At 44.0% G+C, this 17,277-nt stretch overlaps 1 protein-coding gene across 2 annotated transcripts in view; it reads right to left on the bottom strand.

Moving 5' to 3' along the window:
* Positions 1-17,277, bottom strand: part of RORA (RAR related orphan receptor A) — an 807,747-nt gene that overhangs the window by 351,900 nt on the left and 438,570 nt on the right. The window lies entirely within an intron of this gene.

Here is a 17,277-nt window from a genome sequence, read left to right as displayed (position 1 = left end):
CTGGTCCTGCCCACTGGATTTGTAATTGGAGCCTTTCAAATATCTACTTGACCATTAATCCATGGTGAGCAATGTGCAAAGCCAGCCAAGACCAAACAATATCAATTTTATTTACTGTCTCTTGGGCAATGGACAATTTTCTTTCTCAGGTTATTTATGAAAGCTGAATCGTTTGCATGTCTATTATTTTAGTTCTGGAATGGCTATTCCCTACCTGTTTAAAAATCCCAAGCCCCCAAATTTAATCAAGTTACAGAATTCCTTAATTTGAAGAATTGTACAAATTGTGGAAAAGTGTGCTGAGGAACATGGCCCCTGGCATCACACTGCCTACAACTGAATTTTTGCTTTCCTCTATATATTCTCCAAGCCAGGCTTCAGCAATACGTGAACCGTGAACTCCCTGATGTTCAAGCTGCTTTTAGAAAAGGCAGAGGAACCAGAGATCAAATTGCCAACATCCGATGGATCATGGAAAAAGCAAGACAGTTCCAGAAAAACATCTATTTCTGCTTTACTGACTATGCCAAAGCCTTTGATTGTGTGGATCACAATAAACTGTGGAAAATTCTGAAAGAGATGGGAATACAGACCACCTGACCTGCCTCTTGAGAAACCTATATGCAGGTCAGGAAGCAACAGTTAGAACTGGACATGGACCAACTGACTGGTTCCAAATGGGAAAAGGAGTAGGTCAAGGGTGTATATTGTCACCCTGCTTATTTAACTTCTATGCAGAAATGCTGGGCTGGAAGAAGCTCAAGCTGGAATCAACATTGCCGGGAGAAATATCAATAACCTCAGATATGCAGATGACACCACCCTTATGGCAGAAAGTGAAGAGGAACTAAAAAGCCCCTTGATGAAATTGAAAGAGGAGAGTGAAAAAGTTGGCTTAAAACTCCACATTCAGAAAACTAAGATCATGGCATCTGGTCCCATCACTTCATGGGAAATAGATGGGGAAACAGTGGAAACACTGTCAGACTTAATGTTTGGGGGCTCCAAAATCACTGCAGATGGTGACTGCAGCCATGAAATTAAAAGATGCTTACTCCTTGGAAGGAAAGTTATGACCACCTTAGATAGTATATTCAAAAGCAGAGATATTACTTTGCCAACAATCTGTCTAGTCAAGGCTATGGTTTTTCCAGTGGTCATGTATGGATGTGAGAGTTGGACTGTGAAGAAAGCTGAGTGCTGAAGAATTGAGATGCTTTTGAACTGTGGTGTTGGAGAAGACTCTTGAGAGTCCCTTGGACTGCAAGGAGGTCCAACCAGTCCATCCTAAAAGAGATCAGTTCTGGGTGTTTGTTGGAAGGACTGATGCTGAAGCTGAAACTCCAATACTTTGGCCACCTCATGCGAAGAGTTGACTCATTGGAAAAGACTCTGATGCTGGGAGGGATTGGGGGCAGGAGGAGAAGGGGACGACAGAAGATGAGATGGCTGGATGGCATCACCGATTCGATGGACATGAGTTTGAGTGAACTCCGGGAGCTGGTGATGGACAGGGAGGCCTGGCATGCTGTGATTCATGGGGTCGCAAAGAGTCAGACACAATGGAGCCACTGAACTGAACTGAACTGGAAATATAGATAAAGTTACTTTTCCTAGTGACTGACACATAGAAAAAAACTCAATAGATGTTAGCTAATTCGAATCATTATTATACAATATTTTTAAGGACTTTGGAATAAAATTAATAGATATGCATTATGTGTAACTATGACTTGACAATGAGACACTCTTTCACCCCTCAGTGATAGAAGAGAAATCATAGTTATTTATGAGTAAATTATAAATTTAGCACCTGTTAAGTTCAAGAAGAAATATAGTCAGGTAAAACAAGGTCTCAGATCTGAACCCTAGTGGGATATGACTGATGGAATGTGCACATCGGATGGATGAACAGCATCCAGAGGTATGTCCTGCTATTATATTTAGAAAGGATACTGCCAGAGTCTGAACTATGGTGACAATAACCAAGGCATTTCTGCAGTACTGACCGAGAAAGTTGGGCTCTGGGGTAACAAAGAAATCCTTACATCTCAGTAGCTTAACAGGGTTAGGGGTTCCACGTCTGACGTATCGGCAGTCCTTCCCTATCTTGCTTCTCTACCATCTGGAGCACGTGGTCTCCTAGGTCCCCACAGGAGAGTAGAGAGAGCGAAAAGGCACATCAATTCTGCAGTGCCTTGCTTGAGAGCTTGCACTGCATCCACTAATGTTCCGTTTGCCAGAACTCAGTCTTTTGGCCACAATCTAACTTGGGGAGACTTGGAAAAACGATAGCCTGTGTACTCAGAATGAGAGACAGGGTGGTGAGCAGACAGCTTCACACAAGCCACTCCCTTTTCGGAGATCTATCTGGACAGCCAGCTGCTTTCTCCAGGGAACCCTTTTCTGTCTCTTCACTGAGTACCCAAGGTTGTACACTGTGGACTGCCAATCTCTTTGCTCAAGTCCCATGGAACCCCATAGGGGCCAAAGTCTGAAACCTTTGTGATCAATACTCAAGATGATGAGAACCTAGACAGACGATATAGTTGGAGCTCCATCTCTAGAGGTGAGCGGGTCTGGACTTTGCTGACTAAAATCTGGTCTTCAAAATGAGCCCCGCACCGCTATATCCCTCGCCCTTCATCCCACCAGTTCTGCCTTATGGCTGAACTTAAAGATTCCAGTGGATGACAGTTGAGGGACTAGGAAGAAAAGAAATTAGAAAATTATATCTTTATGACAATTATTAGGTCAGACCTAAAGAAAACAATATTTTGTATAACATATCATAGTTTGCACAAAGTAGTTTTATCTCTGATGCCTTATTTTACCATCAAAATCATCTGAGAACTAAGTAGCAGAATGATCATAATTTTACATATCAGAAAGTGAAAAAGAATGGAAGCACCACATTCAAGGTCACTCAGTAGTTGCTGCTGGAAGTGACCTGGGAGCCTGGGTCTTCTCACTCATGTCTAACTTTGACTCTTCCTTTCTGTGTCTTGGGCTTCCCTTGTGGCTCAGACAGTAAAGCGTCTGCCTGCAATGCAGGAGACCCAGGTTTGATCCCTGGGTCAGGAAGATCCCCTGGAGAAGGAAATGGCAATCCACTCCAGCACTCTTGCCTGGAAAATCCCACAGACAGAGGAGCCTGATAGGCTACAGTCCATGGGGTCGCAAAGAGTCGGACAACCTGAGTGACTTCACTTTCTTTCTTTCACTTTCTGTGTCTTAGTTGCTGGACAAACCTTATTCTGTGCTACAGACGTAAATAAGGTCTTTGAACTTCAGTAATTCAGAATTCATCCGGATAAAGAGGCCTACTGCATTTCATAAAAACAACCTATAAAAAATTAGGAACGACTATATAATTAGGGATTAATTGAGTTCTTCCGGTCCAAAGGGATAATTTTGCACAACAAAGACTGAAGTATTTAAATAGTTCCCAAATCCCACACAGTCTCACGTCTTCGCATCCTTGTCCAGTCTGCTCCTTCCATACTGAGGACCTTCTCTTAGGTCTTAGCCCAATACTGTCATCTGGCCACTGCTGGTTCACATGCTCCTCCCTTCTCCCCAAATCTTCCCCAAGGTCCCCAGACAGAGTCAGTCAGTCTGCCTTCTTCAAGGCACCTTGCACATGCCTCTTCTGTCCTGAGCACAAACCACATATGTATTCATATTGTTGGGTGGAGGTGGGCAGGACAGAGAGGGTGTATGGCATCTTTTTCTCCTTTAGTTAAGTCTTTGATTTTCTGAAGGTAGGAATCAAGCGTTTTCCTGCTTTGCATCTCTAGGGTCCAGTGTATTTGCTGACATGAATGAAAGATTCATGAAATGAAAAAATAAACAATCTGGAAGAGAGGACGGAGCTTCCTAAGGTGCCCAGTATAGTCCCATTAGGTATCTTTCCTAAGCTTGAATTCTAGAATTTTGGAGGCAGGGGACCAGAGCTGAAGAAAATGGGTGGAAGAGTAGAAAGAAGCTGCATAAGTAGATGATTACAAATTTCCGGAGTTTGTGACTGCAGCCATGAAATTAAAAGATGCTTGCTCCTTGAAAGGAAAGTTATGACAAACCTAGACAGTGTATTAAAAGCAGAGACATTACTTTGCCAACAAAGTTGGGTATAATCAAAGCTATGGTTTTCCCAGTAGTCACGACAGATGTGAGTTGGACCATAAAGAAGGCTGAATGCTAAAGAATTGATGCTTTTGAACTGTGGTGCTGGAGAAGACTCCTGAGAGTCCCCTCGACAGCAAGGAGATCAAATCAGTCAATCCTAAAGAAAATCAACCCTGTATATTTATTGGAAGGACTGATGCTGAAGCTCCTTGGCCATCTGAAGTGAAGAGCCAGTTCACTAAAAAAGACCCTGTTGCTGGGAAAGATTGAGGGCAGGAGGAGAAGGAGGCAATAGAGGATGAAATGGTTAGATGACATCACCAACTCAATGGACATGAGTTTGAGCAAATTCTGGGAGATAGTGAAGGACAGGGAAGCCTGGCATGCTGCAGTCCATGGGGTCATAAAGAGTCGGACACAATGGAGGGACTGAACAACAAATACTCCTGTCACCAGAACACAAAGCCCCCCACGCATGACCTTTCTGTTCTCCCACCCTGTCTCTAAGCTATCGGACTTTGTACACCATTTCTTTTTAATTAATTGATCTGGCTGCAATGGGTCTTAGTTTTAGCTCGAGGGCTCAGCAGTTGAGTTTGACATGGGTTTGACTGCCCCTCTGCATGTGGGGTCTTAGTTCCCTGAAGAGGGACTGAATCTGCATTCCCTGCATTGCCAGGCAGATTCTTAACCACTGGACCACCAGGGAAGTCCTTTGTTCGCCATGCTGACCTGACCCATGCTGTGAGTCTCTTGCGAAGTGCTGCCTTTGGCATGGCAATGAATCTGCTTCTCTGTGTGCAGAGAGCCCATGAACGTGGAAGAGCTGGGGGCAGAGTTAGCAGCATGGTTTCTGAGTGCTTCCTCCCAAAGGTCTCTCCCAACCCCTAAGGGGTGTTCTTTGCTTAGGCACTGGGAAGATCTGACTCTGTGTGCAGAAGTGGGTCATGTAGAGTGAAAGGGGTTGCTAAAATGTAAAATTCCCCAAATTCTCTTCCCATAGTTTGACTTCAAGGAAGTCAACTAAGCCAACAGCATTTCAGTTGACTCCTCTATAAAGAATCTAATGATACTTTGCCCAACTCATGAAGGAGTGGCGAGGCTTAATTAACCAATGCTCATTTCTTTCAGCACTTTGGATGCCCTCCATGGGTACAAAATTATGTTATGACTTGGAATAATAATAATAGTTCCCCCTAATAATTCTGTGTTATTATTACATTTAAGGAACTGTATTAGAGGCCTTCTGGATCTAGTTTAATACCTATAAATGTCTCTCCCTGGCAAAACAAGGGAGTATTGCCCGGTGATTATGGTTTGTCTCACATTTCAAAACTAGACAGTTCAAACCCTCAGAAGAGTCCTTAAAAGAGCCTGGCCAAGGGGGACCTTTTTTGATTTCAATTCTTTGGACCACTGAAAGCACTTAACTTTCACAAGGCGGCCGGCTTTCAAAGTGAGGGCTTGGCAACTCTGAGGGCCCAACCCAGCACTGAAAAGATAGGCACAGAGCCCAGATCAGCAGGCCTAGCCTTCCCCTGCAGCCAGAGTGAGGTTCCCGTATCACAAATCCAATTATTGCTACCCCCCAATTTATTTCCATTATGTCCCCCTGCTCTCAGAGTCCAAGCTAAACACCTCCCTGAGGCATGCACTCCTTTCAAGTGGTAAGTACCCTGACTGCACCCCGACTTCATCTCTAGACACCCTCCCTTGCATGCTCCATGCCTCCATCCTGATGGTTTCTTTCCCCAAACACAGCAGGATCTCCCTCCTTCCCTCCCTCCCTCCATCTCTCTCTCTCTCTCAGGTCCTTTAATAAGGTATTCTGCAGCCTCTGCCAGCTCCTTCTTCCCTGTGCCCAGTGTCCCACCACAGCCTTTGTTTCCTGGGTCAAAGAGCTTGGCAGTGAGGATCGCACTTTCCTGTTGAATTCCAGGTTTGCCCATGAAACTGAGTGGGAGCACAAAGCATGCCGATCTTGTGCTCTGCATCTGTGCACAGTAGGTGCTTCATCAGTATTTGCTTAATGTGTGAAAGGATAGAGTTTCACTCTCTTTTCTCTTCTGTTCACTATATCTGATGCTCTCTCACCCTTCTCCTTTCCTACTCTTCCCCAATCACGGGTAAGGAAAATGGGTAAAAAGGGGAGAAAAGGAAAGAAGGAGTAAATCCCTTAAAGGAGAGACATATTGCAAGTGGGAAGGATGAGGAACAAGGCAAAGTGAGAAAGGAAGAGGAATATCTGGGAGGGGAAGATCTGACATGAAAGTAGGGGATCAGCACATGGATTCTATTCTGCTAAGATTAGATGATAACCATCCTTAAATTTTCTTTTTCAGGAATAACTCTCCATACAAGAGAACGGGAGGGAAGGGGGAACCTGCTAGCATACTTAATGTACACTAGCTCCTTTATTATTTCACTTATGCTATGAGACAGCAATGATTGCCAAAGGTAACGGAAGAAGGCAGAAAAGTTCAGAGAGGCAGAGTGCCCTGCTCAAGGTCACACAGCTTAATAAGCGGCAAAGCCCAGCATGAAACCCAAACGTGGGTGAATCCCATCCACTTAAAAGAACAACATGCCCACTCCACTGACAGAGCATTTTTCCTCTGGGACCCTCAAGTGTCCCTTCTCTTTGAGATGTAAAAGAGAAAGGGGTAACATAACCAAAAAGGAAAAAAAAAAAAACCAACACCAAAACTTAGCATCCAGTTACATGTTAAATGCTACACTTTGAAGAGTGATTTCTTATGTTAGCATGAAAACAAAACAGAATAAAAGACTTCTATTTTGTTTCATCAGAAGGAAAATCAGTTGAGCTGATTTTCCTTGGCTCTTGGTTTGTGTCTCCTTTTATTAGGTACAAGTCTCTGAGTTCCTTTGCATAAGTAGGCCCAATAAGCACGTTGTTAATTCCTCATCACAGCAATATTTTCTGCCACGGTTTGGGCCTGGCAGACACAACCATGCTTATGCACTTCTGCAAAGCTAGCACAACGAAGCCCAGCAGAGTATACCCTTCACCACTGTTTGCCCTTTGAAAGGCTCTGTGACACCAATTAAGAGATGCTGGAAGTCCATTTGCTTACTGACATCTAAATAACTTGGTTGCAGTCTCTGGTTTTCGAGGTCTAAATTCCCCCTCCCTTTAGGGAACAAGATTAAAAACAAAAGTCCTGCATAGAACGAGCAACTCTCCTGTCTTTGATTTATGCTATTACAGGAACTGTGGTCCTTGAAAGGAACTCCATCACTACCATCTTGAGGACAGAGATGCAGTTAACTAATAAATCCTTCAAGAGATTGCTCTGACGCTGTTGAACTTTTCATGAAACAATAATGCAAAAGAAAGATTATTTTAAATAACACGATACAGATATATATCCGCTATGAAGTGAGTTGAGGCTTAGAAATATCTTGAGTAAGAAAACCAAGTTGATCATCAATAATAACACATTTCTCCTGAAAATACTACGTAACTTTGCCTTTCTTCATTCCTGGGCCTGTCTTTGTAAAGGGAAGAACGAGAACCAAAACCTATCTGTGATTCAATCAGAAAATGCAAATGAGGTCAAGTTTCTTACAGGCTTGTGAGATTTCCCTAGAGAAATTTCCACAGCGTCTGGGCGGCTGCCGGTGCCCTTCGGAGGCTGGGGCTTGTCTGTGGAGAGAAAGGCAGGCAGTGCAAGCCGCCTCTGTCTTCCCTGGGACTGCGGGCCAGCTGGACATTGAATTTCAGTAAAGGACTTCTGAGAGCTTTGGGAACACTATCATCCGGGGACTGGGGTCATGCAAGATGCACCCAGGAAACGGTCATCTTTTTGCAGGTGCAGCTCACATCGTGCCTCTCTGTCCTGCCTCAGAGTGAGGACCCTGTACTGCGAATGAGGCAGGGGGGAGGTTCCCTGTGAAGAAGACGTGCTAGAAGCGTCCTGCCTGCCTCTGGGATGGTGATTCCACTCCTGTGGACACTCCAGGGAAACCTGGAAGGAAAACTTCACACAAGCCCTCCACTTCCTGACAACTTAAAAAGTGTGTGTGTGTGTGTGTGTGTGTGTGTGTGCGCACGCGCGCACACACCATTTCACACAGCTCCGTCCTCCCCTGGGCCACAGAAGTCTGAAGCTATCCGGCTATCTTGCAATTGGGAAACTCGTCGTTTGGGACAAGCTGACAAGTGATGCTACAAGTCAGGACGCTGCCCTCTGCCTTCCAGGGACTTGAGGGTGGCTCAGGGAGTTTATAGGCTTTCTCTTTGCTCACACAGGTTTCAGCATGTGTTCTTTCAGTGGCCATTTTTTTTTTTTTTCCCAGAGATAGGTAAACATTGCACATCAAAATCACATGCTAGTTCCCTTAAGTTATAAAAGACTAGACAGTATTTGGAGCTGGCCTTCCAGGGGCTGAGAAAAGCTGAGGAAAGACAGAACCCGCCCCCACCCCCAAACTGCCCCAGCTCTGAGCCAGCCGAAGGTCTCACAGAAAGCAAACCCTTGATTAAATGCTTCATACTCAGGAAAAGAGCTGGTGAGAATGAGGCCTAAGTTGCTTGAAGGGAGTTTAAGATTTGAGGTCAAAAAGTGCACTCTCTTTCCTGTTAAATTTTTTTTAAATGATTTTTAAGCTAAATGTGATTCTTCTGGCCTGGAGCTTTCACACTGAGAATGAGCATGGGGGTGGAGGGACAGAGAGGGAGGGGGCAGGTGTACAGGTCTTACAGGAAACGCAGAGGAAAACAACACAGGTTTCCCCTAAGCTGTGAAAACAGCACATTTGGAGGTCCCAACTCCACTACCAGCCGGCCTTGTCTCAGTTTTTCCTTTCTGAGCTTCCCTCCACCATGTGTGTCTCAAAGCAAAGACGCAGTTTACAGACATGAGAGTGATGGCGAGGGAAGCTTGTGAAAAGGCACATTCCCAGGCCTTGCTCTGAAGGATGCTGGATGTGGTTCAGAGATCTAGAAAGGAGACAGCTGATTTCCAGTCTCCACCCCTCATTCCAGCCCACCCCAGCTCTGCTGCCTGAAGAGTTTAGACTTTCTGGACATGAGCATGACCAGATCAGCAGCTACCCCATTATCAGGGTACATCTCACTTCAGCCGGGTGTCCCAGTTACATAGTCCTCTCTGCAGGGCCTCCAGCCTTGGCCAAGATTGGCTCCTCCCGCCAGCCCCAAAGAAGACTCCAAAAGCTGGCCGGTTGGCTATACAAGGGATCTACCCTCCACTGAAGACTCTCGCAATGCCTCCAAGCTTTCCAATTACTGGAGGTGGTGTGTGCTCCACTTCTAGGCAACTCCCTGCCTTGCTGCAACTTCCTTCTGTCTCCCTGCTCCTAGCAGCCTGCCCATCACCTTCAGGCTGACTCCTAACTTGCTCCTCTGATCAGCATGGTCTGAATCTCCTTGGATCAGGAACTCCTAGACACTGTGCTTCATTTCTTGAGCTACCCAGATCCTAGTGCCAGGGGTTCCCCAAACCTTTGCCCCCCCCAGAAAAGTGGGGCTCACTAGTCTTTCTCCCATCAACAAAGTGTCCTGAATAGGTCCATGTGACTGGCAACTCACCACGTTTACCCTAGAAATAATAGCTCCTTCTACTGCACTCCCCAAAGGCTTGGGACAAACTTCTATCATTTCATATCATACTTCAATTATCTGTATCTATCTCTACATAGGCTGTGAGCTCTCTGATGCCCAGGACTATAGCTTACTCATCGTTGCATGAGTACGGGGCCTCTTGATATGAGAGAAACAGTTACTGAGCGCTTACTACCAGGCAAGCCCTGTGCTAGGTGCTTTCAGGCGATATGCCACCTTATCCTCACAACAACTCTCCAAGAGCAGCACTTTCATGAATCCCACATGAACAAATGAGCCAGCAAGGCCAAAGAATTTAGGTAACTTGACCCAAGTAACACAGCTAGTAAGTGGTCAGGTTAGGATCAGAATCCCAACAGTCTGACTCCTGAGTTCCATAGTAAGAGTTCATTCAAAGTCTGCTGAGTAAATTTAAAAAAAAAAGTGAGCAAGAGGAAGCAGGCGCAGAAGCACTGTATTTGGAGCTAAAAGGAACTTTGAGGCCAGTTAGTGCAAAATCTGATTTTATGCTGGAAAAACTGAGGGTCAGAGCAGTGTGGTGATGAGGGTCCCCCAGCTGTGGATGAGACGGCTGGGGGCAGAGTACGACTCCATCGCCTCTTCTCTGTGTGAGCCTGGGCAAGTTACCTAGCTTTCCTATTCCTCAGTTTCTTCATCTATGAAGTGGGGATGGTAACACCAGAGTTTATCTCATTCTTTGGTTGTAAGGATTAAATGAGATAATGCAAATTTCTTACAACTGGTATAAAGACAAGCTCTTTCTGATAAACACAGGAAAAATGCTCAACATCACTCATTAGCAGAGAGATGCAAATCAAAACTACAATGAGATCACCTCATACTAGTCAGAATGGCTATTATCAAAAAGTCTACAAACAATAAATGCTGGAGAGAGTGTGGAGAAAATTGAACCCTTTTGCACTGCTGGTGGGAATGTAAATTGATACAACCACTATGGAGAATAGTGTGGAGATTCCTTAAAAAACTAGGAATAAAGCTACCACATGATCCAATAATCCCACTACTACCCTGAGGAAACCATGACTGAAAAAAACCCATGCACCTCAGTGTACACTGCAGTACTATTTACAATAACCAAGACGTGGAAGCAATCTCGATGTCCATCGATAGATGAATTGATAAAGAAGCTGTGGTACATATACACAATGGAATATTATTTAGCCAAAAAAGGGAACACATATGAGTCAGTTTAATGCAGTGATGAACCTAGAGCCTATTTTACAGAGCAAAGTAAGTCAGAAAGAGAAAAACAAATAGTGTATATTAAAGCATATATATGGAATCTAGAAAGATGGTACTGATGAACATATTTGCGGGGCAGCAATGGCGATGCAGACACAGACGTGGACACGGGGGTGGTGGAGAGGGTCAGACGAATGGAGAAGGTAGCATGAAGATATATACACTACTATATGAAGGACAGGGAAGCCCGGAGTGCCGCAGTCCATGGGGGTGCAGAGTCGGGCACGGCTGAGCAACTGAACAACGACAGCAACTGTATGTAAAACAGATAGCCAGTGGGAATCAGCTGTATGACTCAGGGAGCTCAAACTGGTACTCTGTTACAACCTAGAGGGGTGGGATGGGGTGGGAGGTGGGAGGGAAGATCAAGAGGGAGGGGACATATGTATACCTATGTCTGATTCATGTTGATGTATGGAAGAAACCAACACAATATTGTAAAGCCATTACCCTTCAATAAAAAATAAATAAAAAATAAATTCATAGAAAAAAAGCAGCTCTCTTTCAATGTCAGCTATTGTCATTATTAGCAGAATTGCCACACTCAAACTGACAATAATCTTTGAAGTCACAAGTCCAACTCTGATTTTATCGAGGAGGAAATGAAGCTTCAGTTTCATGTTTCCTTGCACAACTAGCACTGCTAGAATTTGATCATTAAAAAACAAAAGCCCAGGGACCTCCTAGTTTAATGCCCTCATTTTGCCAGCGAAGAAGCTGTATCCCAAGGAGTCAGATGACTCGCCAAAGTCTCCACCTCATCAAGGCACAGCTGGAAGGGGACTTGGGTCTCCTGACTCTTGCTGCAGAACCGTCAGTGAGTCAGCCCATTCCCCACCTCCCGCTTGTCCTGGGCCTCTCAGTGCAGGGACAGTGAGTCTGACCGTTCATGACTCAAGTTTATTAGAAACACTGCATGCTGGAGCTCAAATTCACGGCAAGCAAGTCCATCAAGCTCCAGTTCTTTCATATGACAGATGGGTAGGATTACCGAATCACATTGCAACTGGGGATTTGTGAGAGCTACACTGGAAGGCGGTGGAACTCCCTACCAGTAGTCTGACCCGTGAGTGGGTGAGTCAGCTTTTGTGCTGCAAGTACCTAAGCCTGTGTACTCTAGTCAGCACTCAGCAAGCAACACTCACTCTCCCTGGGGCTATCTAGCATCAGTGGTTCTTTATTCTCATGTGCATTAGGTGCTTTGGAAAATGCAGATACCCAGACCCCAACCCAGATCAATGATAACAAAATCTCTTGGGATGGGGCCAGTCATCATTATTTTTTTCCCCCATTGGTTATTTCTTTTACACATGGTGGTATATATGCTTCATATTACTCTCTCTATCCGTTCCAACCTCTCCCTCCTCATCACCCCCAACCCATGTCTGTAAGTTTGTTCTCTATGTCTGTGTCTCCATTGTTGGGAACCTAGAGCTGATTATAAGAGTGAAGTAAGTCAGAAAGAGAAAAAGAAATGTTGTATATTAATGCATATATACGGAAACTAGAAAGATGGTACTACTGAACCTGTTTTTCAGGGCAATAATGGAAATGTAGACAGAGATCAGGCATCATTATTTTTTAAAGGCTTCTAGGTGATTCTAATACATTCTGAGCTAATCCATAAGGTAATCCACCCGTAATATATAATACTAGGGTAGTGACTCTTAGAGGGTAGGCCCCAAATCAGCAGCATCACTTGGTGACTTGTTAAAAATCCAGATTCTACCTTAGGTCCCTTCCGTCATTTTCTCTCATCATACTCTACTGTTAGCTTTCATGCCATTCAGCATGATGTGAAATCATGCCTTCATTCATTTCACGTCTTTGCCTACCCTCCTCTACTCCAGACAGTAGCCTCGATGAATGGAGATTCTAACCATGCCTGTTGCATTACTCAGAGTGCCTGACACACAGCAGGAGAACTCAACAAACACAGATTCAGTGAGTGAATGAATGTTGAGTATGTATAGGTAAGACAGAGGTACTACTGAATTTTTTCATTATTTCAGATTTAATTGCTATAGCCTTATTGGATAGAACGAAAGCATATGTAACATGGTTATCTCTTTCCAGAACTAAGCAAGTGAATTCAACTCAAGGAGCAGGCAACTAGAATTTTTAAACATCTACCATGAAAAGGAAAAGACAAAAAAAGCAAAAAACTGATGTTGATAAGAAAAACAAACAAAAAAAAAAGGAACTGATGTAAAAACTTTGGCCAAAAGACACTATCTTGGCAAAAGTGTCTTGGCCAGAAGACACTGGCTTTGCCTTAATCACTACTGCTGCTTCAGGTCAGGTGCCTGGCTATTTATTAACTCTAGCTTTGGGGCATCCAGCATATTAATAAGCCCTTTGTGAAAAAATTACATTTAAGACATGGTTCAAGGCCTTTAAACTGTTATGAAAGCAGAGTTTATTGATGTGGAATTATAAAGAGGATAAAATAAGTTAGTAAGTAGTGAAGTGTGATTTCCAATATTCAGACCTGTCGAATGTTGATAAATATGAGTGCTGGTCCGATCAGCTGTCCCAGTTCAGGTTCAGGGAAGATCCAAGAAAAGAGATACACAGAGAGAGGACACACGACCTACTGGCATAATCAGGGGGCCTTTGTGGAGGAGGAAGAGGTCTGGGACGTGGAAATATTCTTGACTCCACCAGGCTTTTGGAAGTTAACCTAGTCAGCATTTCTCCCTAGCAGTGCATGGAGAACAGGCTTAATCTATGAGGTCAAGATAAACTTTGCTCTTAGATGGGGTTTAGGGGTTCAAGTGAGGAGAAACAATTGTTGCTATAAGCATTAAATACCATTTTGCTGACAGAGGCTGACTGGCTCTTTTCAGACACATCATCCTTTGTAAAAGGGATCCTAAAGTTCCGGTAACTGGGGTATTACTTTTAATAATAAAATCAGTGTTTCAAATCTCAGTGAACTAGTAGTGATTGAAGCAGACTGGCTGGATTCAAATCTCAGCTCTGCCACTTAATAGCAGTATGCTGCTGGTGCTGCTGCTAAGTCGCTTCAGTTGTGTCCGACTCTGTGCGGCCCCATAGACAGCGGCCCACCAGGCTCCCCCGTCCCTGGGATTCTCCAGGAAAGAACACTGGAGTGGGTAACAGCAGTATGACCTTGGAAAAATTACATAACCTCCCATTGCCTCAGTTTCCCCATCTGCAAAAATGGAGATAATAACAGCATCTTGCTTGTACTGTGATAATAATAATAGTACCTTACTTGTTACTGTGAAGATGAACTGAGGTAATTTATATAAAATTTCAGACTGTGCCTGACATATAAGAATTGCTATTCAATCTCAAACCCAAGTAATCTGTTGTTTAGATCTATATGCTTAACCAAAAGACTATTCAAAATGAACTCTAACTCAGCTAAGGGACACGAGAGCAGCTGGTTAAGGATAAAATAACCTGATACTTATAGAAAAGGTCACAGAGGTGTCTTCAGTGATGGAATATAAAATATCACCATACTGAAGCCTGCTTGCCCTAGAGCCTCTTCTCTGCAAGAAAGAAACTACCACACTGAGAAGCTTGTGCCCTGCAACTAGGGAGCAGCTCCCACTCACTGCAACTAGAGGAAGTCTGTATAGCAATGAAGACCCAGCACAGCCGAAAATAAATAGATAAATACCATTTTAAGACAGTACCAATAAAGAAGGTCTGAATAGATTAGGGTAGGACAGGATAGCCCAGAACTTCTAGAACTGTCTTTGCTGATGCTTGGGGATGAATTCAGGGGCCTAGGGCATCATTGTAAGGAACAAAACGTTACAGCCGCTGCTGCTGCTAAGTCGCTTCAGTCACGTCCATCTCTGAGTGACCCCATAGACAGCAGCCCACCAGGCTCCTCCATCCCTGGGATTCCCCAGACAAGAATACTGGAGGGGGTTGCCATTTCCTTCTCCAAGGTTACAGGGTTAATCCTAATTGGAGTCAGCTGACTTCCTCCCTCCCTCCCTCTCCTTGTCCCCCACTGCCGCCCCGCCCCAGCTGGTGCCATGGTAATAGGGATAGCTGGGTAGCTTTCTAAATTTCTGTGCCATGTTACCAAGTAGAACTGGAAGAAAGCATAGCAGGGATGGCTCACCACAACTCATCACCGCTTTTAGCACGTGCGTAGGTACTTCTAAATCTGCACCCTCCATATACACGGAAGGCGTTAATGCAATGACTGCATAGGAAAGTTGGCTTGGATAAGAGTAGTAAAATGAAGCTTTTCTATGGAAGTCACTGTGGCACTAACAACTATGTTCATTATTCATTAGATACCAGAATTTGAACTATGACAAACCATCTTAGAGCCTCATTCAGGAGGTGTGTTCAAATCACTGGAACTCCATAAGGGGTCTGATTCAAGGTGGCCTCGTTTATAAGTCCCAAGGCTGGCGAACTCCTAGCACAATCCAGTCATCTCTGAGTAGGCCTTCTTTCTCGCCCTATAGCTCCAGTCACCCCCTCCTGCCCCAAAATGTGAATTTAAAATGATCTTTGATATGCATAATTTAGATCTAATTCATTATTTTAAGATTTTTTTTAAAATGTCGACCAGTTTTAGTCTTTATTGAATTTGTTACCATACTGCTTCTGTTTTATGGTTTGTTTTTTTGGCTGCGATGTGGGACCTTAGATCCCCAACCAGCTCTCTAACCCACACCACTTGCATTGGAAGGTGAATTTTTTTTAATATAAATTTATTTATTTTAATTGGAGGTTAATTACTTTACAATATTGTATTGGTTTTGCCACACATCAACATGAATCCGCCACAGGCATACACGTGTTCCCCATCCTGAACCCCCCCTCCCCGTGCCATCCCTCTGGGTCATCCCAGTGCACCAGCCCCAAGCACCCTGTATCATGCATCAAACCTGGACTGGTGACTCGTTTCATATATGATATTATACATGTTTCAATGCCATTCTCCCAAATCATCCCACCCTCTCCCTCTCCCACAGAGTCCAAAAGACTGTTCTATACATCTGTGTCTCTTTTGCTATCTCGCATACAGGGTTATTGTTACCATCTTTCTAAATTTCATATATATGTGTTAGTATACTGTATGGGTGTTTTTCTTTCTGGCTTACTTCACTCTGTATAATAGGCTCCAGTTTCATCCACCTCATTAGAACTGATTCAGATTCTTTTTAATGGCTGAGTAATACTCCATTGTGTATATGTACCACAGCTTTCTTATCCATTCATCTGCTGATGGACATCTAGGTTGCTTCCATGTCCTGGCTATTATAAACAGTGCTGCGATGAACATTGGGGTACACGTGTCTCTTTCAATTCTGGTTTCCTTGGTGTGTATGCCCAGTAGCGGAATTGCTGGGTCATAAGGCAGTTCTATTTCCAGTTTTTTAAGGAATCTCCACACTGTTCTCCAGAGTGGCTGTACTAGTTTGCATTCCTACCAACAGTGTAAGAGGGTTCCCTTTTCTCCATACCCTCTCCAGCATTTATTGTTTGTAGACTTTTGGATTGTAGCCATTCTGACTGGAGTGAAATGGTACCTCATTGTGGTTTTGATTTGCATTTCTCTGATAATGAGTGATGTTGAGCATCCTTTCATGTGTTTGTTAGCCATCCGTATGTCTTCTTTGGAGAAATGTCTGTTTAGGTGAATTCTTAACCACTGGACCACTGGGGAAGGTCTCTGGATCTAATTTATATGATTCTTGGGCACAACAGCTGCCACAAAAGATAACATGAAGAGTCTCCCCACTGAAAACACACCCCTCCTCTCTAATGTAATTCCTGATGTTTTACCACGATAAATATATTACTTTGGTCTTCAAAGGCTTTGTACATTGTTAAGAGTCTTTTCTTAAAGGCAAGTAATGCTGAAAGCAATTTAAGCCTTTCCTAGTTCTCACCTTATAGGCAGGGCCAGTTGGTTAGATACCTTCCCAAACATGACTAAGAGAAAAGCTACATGGGAACAGAACACTGCTTGGGGATGTGGTGTGTTCCATTCTCCCTGAGAGTGGGGACTCAGTCTCATTCATTCATTCAAAGTCCTATCCAATCTCTATACAACTATTTGCACATGCTTGATATTTGTAATGTTCTTGTATTTTTAGAAGGAAGAACCTAAGGAAGAACGGAAGGAAGGAAAGAAGAAAGGGAAGGAAGGGAGAGAGAAAGAAAGGGAGAGAAGGAGCGGGGCGGGGGGGGGGGAAAGGAGGGAGAGAGGGAGAGCAGATTGGAGGAAGGACTTACCAACGTCCAAACAACAAAGTATTCTTGAGACGACC

This window comes from Ovis aries, chromosome 7 (genome assembly GCF_016772045.2).
Source record: "Ovis aries strain OAR_USU_Benz2616 breed Rambouillet chromosome 7, ARS-UI_Ramb_v3.0, whole genome shotgun sequence".
Taxonomy (NCBI): domain Eukaryota; kingdom Metazoa; phylum Chordata; class Mammalia; order Artiodactyla; family Bovidae; genus Ovis; species Ovis aries.
Note: the sequence above shows the minus strand (reverse complement) of the source record. Positions and strands in the feature narration are given on the sequence as shown.